Here is a 6188-nt window from a genome sequence, read left to right on the forward strand (position 1 = left end):
TTACAAAATAGTTAAAAATTCAGAATGTTTGTGGTAAAATAATAGAAAATAGTTTGAATAAGTAATTCAAACGTGAGAAGTTCCACAATGATGGTTATAAAGCAGGGAATTAAGCATAGAACGTAGTACTTTTGTTAATTTTACAATGGTGTCAAGCATAGATAATGTATAGAATGTATGATAAGGTTATCAATTAAAAGCGACCAAAAAAATGTTATCCCCTAGAAAGTTCACCATCCAGACTTTTAAAGACATTTTCTCAGAATCTTACAGACTTTTCTGAAAAACAGTTGGCATCTCTGACAGGAACGCGTTCTCTCACATACAAGTGTAGCCAATCTACCTGCCATTAATTTTTCGTGTTTCTATCAGAGATATTAATTCTCAGTTTATTCCCTACATTACGGTCTGGGACAAAGTTGTTCACCGGAAAATTTCCTTTAGTAAATTTATAAATTGTCACACCAGGCAATTACCAGGCTCAGTTACACAAATAAAAATGATGTTGATTCTTCAATACAAAAAAAATCCGATACGAACATAAAAGTTCAAATTTACTCATGTAAAAGTTACTTAAAAATTCCGAAAAAAAAATCGTGGATGATTTTTGTATCAAAACGAAGCTTTTTAGAAACCAGCTTTTGAGAAATTCAATAATGACCCCAATTCGACTTAGTCTATTACCAGGTGACAATCATTTTTACTTACGTTGGGAATGTACCTAAATTTACACTACAAATACGAATACTTTCTATAGTGAACAAATGAAAAGAAACGAACTTGTTTCTGATTCAAACGTTAAATTTTTGCAGCATTGTAGTTCTTACTTCGAAACACACTCAGCAACTAAAGTTACAAAATGAGCTTGCTGCAACTCGAAACATGCACTCTCATAAGTAAACGCCGAACAGAAATTCTTCAGAATGCTTATTTATCGATCCGACGAGAGATTCGCTCCAACAAAATCAAAACATGTCACCCGCACATGTCTTGAAACTTCAACGGAACTGTCTTCCTACCAACCAATAAGTACCCTCGATGTTGATTGCCTCGTCCTTTTGGGCTGGCTGGATGTGACGGTCTGGACGGCTCGGAGAAGTGCAGCTTTTTTCTGCCTGCCAATCCGCAGCGAAAAAAAAAACACACACAAAAAATGGAAATCACACCAAGCTGCCGAGAGGAAAAGCTGGTGGAAAATGATGAAATCCAGTAAAAAGCAGACTTTGAAGAGCATGTTCGTTCCACGGAGAGGTTCGCATGATTTCATTTTTTTATTTTTATTTTTTCCGTTCGGGAATCCCAAGTATGATGTGGTGAGTGTTTTTTCTCTTTTTCAGGCACTGAGTGAGAAGATATATAGAAAAAATCACGCAACGACAATAAAACGTCGAACCGACAGATCTAGAAACGGCGACCAAAAATGAAAGCAGTAAAAAATATTGTTTACTTTGGGCCCGCCACTTCGTCATAAGCGTCGTTTTGGTGGGGAGGACAGCCAAAAAAGTGCGTCACGCCGTCAGCAACGTCATCACATTCGAAGCTTTATAGCACTGACACATTTCCTCCTCCTTCCTGAGCTGGAAAGTGCCCGAAAGAAAGGAAATGGGACATGTTTATCCTCCCACGAATCCCCCACCACTGATTGCGGGAATGGTGGGTGGGTTCTTTTTTTTGGTTAGAATCTTACGAAGCCTCAAACAGTTCTGCTCATCTTAAATGCTATTTGGGGAGTTTGTTCTATGTTAGGCGATGTTCCAGACGTTTTATTCTTTGAATTTTCATAAGCGAACAATTTTGTTTCCTTTTCCCACACATTGGCGGAATATGCGAATATGATTTGTTTCACCTGTTTTGGGCTGAGTGCGTGCGTCGTCGTTCCATCTATCTACCTAAAGGAAAATTGAGAACTTGCAGGAGCCGGGGCAAACATTAATTCGAGAGCTCAGGCACGTGTCAGTGAAATTTACCGCTGGTGTTGATTTATTTATGGTCCTGTGATGTTTATCCAATGCTTCGGGTACCGAGCTTAAATTTTGTTTTCTCCTTAACTCACCACTTACGAAGATTTCATTGTGTTAAAACCGTTAAGCTCAAAGTGACTGTAGGAAATGTAAATTAGCATGTATATTTCTGACGCCTTTCGATTTTGAAAACTCAAGATCTTGTGATAAAGCTCGATTCAACTCTTTACAAAAATGTGTGTTCACTCATCAGTTTTACGAAGCCGTAAATTGATCATAACGACAATTGATATAAACGCCTAAAGGTATGCAATTATTTTGGATAGTTCAAATAAACGGCTATTTAAGTTGTTTGAATGATTTATTTGAAATTGAATAATAAAAACGGACGCAATTTCAACTGTGATTCAGTTTACAAAAATAAAATAAAAAAGAAGGTCATTTCGTTCAAGAGCATATGAAAAAATAGAACATTTTTAATGCAAAGACAGATAAATGACAAAACGGTATGGTACTGTTTCAAAACAAGCAATGATATGCATATTCAAACTCAGATATCACACCACCAGCCTTTAAACTTTGATAAGTTATAAGTTTCCGTTAATTTGAAAGTTATGTTGCCCTTACGATGATTTTGAGGCACATATTAAATTTTTCTAAACATTTATGATGAAACATGTTATGTTAACAGGCGCTGGCCTGGTGATTAGGTTGATTTACCAAATTTTCAAAAATCAGTCAATATAAAGGAACGGTAGGGGAAAACTGTACAAGACGCACCAGTTAAGCATAATCGCTATTTACGGCGATACCAATTGTTTAAGAACCAAATTGAAACTCTACGACGATTCAGGGATCATATTTAGGGGAACTGGGGGTAAGACGCCAACGTTAAGAAGAATCTTTCATTACTCGTAGATGGAGAATGCAATCCAGTAAATTCGACAATAGTTTTGAAAAGGGGACTGTTCTTCACCAGAAATATACAAACAGGAACACTTATACCAATTATTTACGTCTTAAATGTTACATTTAGAAAGGCTTTCTAACGTATGATTTCCATTTCGTTTGGGACAAAGTGCGCATATGTGTGTTCCCAAACACGCCGTTTAACGATTAATTCAAGGGCCGTGTTTATTAATTCAAGGGGCTCCGAAAGTGTTTGCCTGGTAGAAACACTTCATTTCTACTTCACAGATGGTAAAATGTATTGCTACGCGCAGTGCTGCCAGATATACTGACGTTCTTGTGAATAATTAATTAAATCTATATTAAATTGACGAATTTTAAATATATTCGTTTATATTCAAGTTATGTTTTCCAATTCAACATATAAATATCCTTCAAATTGTTGTGATGAAAACTGCATATAAATTTAAACAAACATGAAACATGCTTAAAGATAAACGGACATGGCGCGTTTTGCCCTGCCTAGACAAGTTTTTTAAAAATCGTTTGAAATAACAGAAAAAATTATTGAATAAGGAAATTTTTTGTTGTGTGATGATTGTCAAGACCAATGTTCATGATTGGAATAGACGCCAGGTAAATGTTTTGCTGATAGATGCCGTAATTCCTTACGAGAAAAGTTGAAAAATTGCAAGAAAAGCTCCTAAACAAAATTTTGTTTTCGTTTTTCGTCTAGTTTTAGAAATACAGAAAACTTAGAAGGTCCATAAATGTTTATAAACGCATAAAAGTGTAGGGTAAAACTGTACAAGACGCACCACTTAAGCATAATCGCTATTTACAGCGAAACCCATCATCTATGAACCAAATTGAAAGTTCACGACGATTCAGGCATCACATTCACATCTTTTCAAAAAGAAATAATATGTTAAAAACACGATTTTGGTTATATTTTTGTGAAAATCTTAAACAGCCAGAAAACAAGCCGCGGGGTAGAACGCCAAAACTAGTGGACAGAACGCACCATAACGAACGGATGGTGAGAAGTGGAACAATGATTATAAGGAATAAAGTAATTTAAACTTCAAATTTTGTATTACATGTTCATCTTATTTTTGCAAACTAATCATACTTTGGCAAAAAATCATTTATTATTGCTTAATTTAACGAAAACTTTGCTTTTCAAAATTCACTTTTTTGTATCATTATAGGTAAAACGCCTTCAGGTAGGCAACGAAATTCAATTTCTTGACTGATATCGTGGCAAACATGGCGGCAGATAATTTTTTCGAGTCAAATATTGGTGCACCTTTTTAACTCAAACAAGGACGAAATTTGTTATAATTATGCATTCTTATCCTAATTTGGGAGTCAGCAAGTAAAAAGAAAGACATTTTGTTTTGACATTTGATTTTTCTCAAAAGTTAACAGCATTCAAAATTTGAGCCTAAAACACGTGGTTTTGTGGGCATTCTGCCCCAATTTTGATATGATTAATTTTAATTAAAATTTGTGGGAATTTAGTGAAATATTATAAAATATTAAGAGTCATTCGAAAGTGCATACGAGTGTTATAAAAAAAAGCTACAGTTGGATCAGATAGCGCAGACTGCTTTGCCATAAAACCCTATATGTTAACCATAAAAAATAACAAGTTTAGGCAGAATCCATAAATCCTTCTGTTTCTAAGAATTAAAGCCGTTTTTGTGAACTTTTTATCTGAAAAATTATGAAAAAGCTCGTTTGCTACAATAAAAAGGAAAAAAACACCATTCGAAGCTAAAGGTTAGTGTATTTTTGAGAAAGAATGGCATGGGCCATTTTACCTCACTGGTGCGTCTTGTACAGTTCTCCCCTAAATAGAACAAACTGGCATTTTCAGAAATGTTGAACAATGTTTGTTTAGAGAAATACTCATGGTGGCGCATCTTGTCCCGACTGCGCATTTTATACCCAGTTCCCCTACGTATTGTCAAAAAGAAAAAAAAATATGATAAAAACACGACTTTGATTATATTTTTGTAAAAAACAAAAAACAGCCTGAAAACAAACCGTGGGGTAGACAGGACCCGGCAACTTTACACGATTTGTCTATATATGTATCGTGTGACCAACATCTTTTAAATAAGTGTTCGTGAATCTCGTTTTTAAGCTTTTTTTCCTCAGATTTAAGCTTTTTTTGCCTTGGGAGCATAGGAGATGAAAGCTCAAATCTGAAGAAAAAAGCTTAAATCTGTCAAATTTGAATAACTCCAGCCGATAGCTGTCGTTGAGGAGAACATCTTCAATCTCGCCGCAAAGGTTGAGGCAACAACAAAAACAATAAATTACAATTACAATTAAAAAAAAAAAAAAAACAACCGAACTTATTGCGTTGCACGGCCCGCAACGTATATGTGGGACTGCGTTACGGATAGCGGGATGTGTAATGAACTTCAGAGCTTACCTATCGTCGACTTGGGGGCGATTGGGGAACGGGGACTCCAGACAGGCCGACACACTTACGTCCGATGCGCTGGACGACGCTCGCCGAAGAGGAGGCAGAGGTGCCAGTTGCCCTTGCAGGCGAGGGGTGATATGATGATACACTGTCTTTGAGATTTACACAATTCGATCCAATAAGTAATAAATATGTGCCCAGCATACTGTTTGCTAGTTGCTGGCTTAAGGTATCCCACATCTCCTATTCACTCTATAAAAAAAAACAAAAAAAAAATAACCAGATCCTTCAGCTTATACTTACATTTGTTCAATTCGAACCAAAAACTTTTCCAGAAAAATTTCAGTGTGGACTTGTTACGGTGTCACATATCTTTTACAAATGTGTTTCGTGACAAACTATGTCATGTTTTGAAATATGTTTGGTTGAGCGTGTACAAAACGTAAACAAAATATTGAGCGAAAACAGAATTCAGGAATTATTGTCATTCGACTTCAGCCAAACAGTGCAGCAACTGCCCTGTCAGGAAGGTTTGCTCAATCGGGCCGATTGCAAAACAGAGATGCCAGCACTCGAATTCTAGCGGTTGGAATTCGATTCGTTTTCGGCTCGATTTTCATCCGCCTGCTCGATTGCTCGAAAACAGACGATATTTTTTGCAGTGCTGCGATGAACAAAACGAAACACGAGCAGTTTTCAATCGCAGCAATCCGGTGGCATTTTTTTTTATTTTGGCGCGTGATTGTTGTGAAATTTGTCGCAGTTAATTTCTTTAGTTCCAGAAATGCTTTGAGCGCTATAGAAGTAGAAGAAGCCATTGTCCTGCGATAATTTGATGAAAAGCAAGGTTTGATTGAATTCTTAATAATCCTAGTTTT

The sequence above is a fragment of the Uranotaenia lowii genome, chromosome 3, assembly GCF_029784155.1.
Source record: "Uranotaenia lowii strain MFRU-FL chromosome 3, ASM2978415v1, whole genome shotgun sequence".
Lineage (NCBI taxonomy): Eukaryota > Metazoa > Arthropoda > Insecta > Diptera > Culicidae > Uranotaenia > Uranotaenia lowii.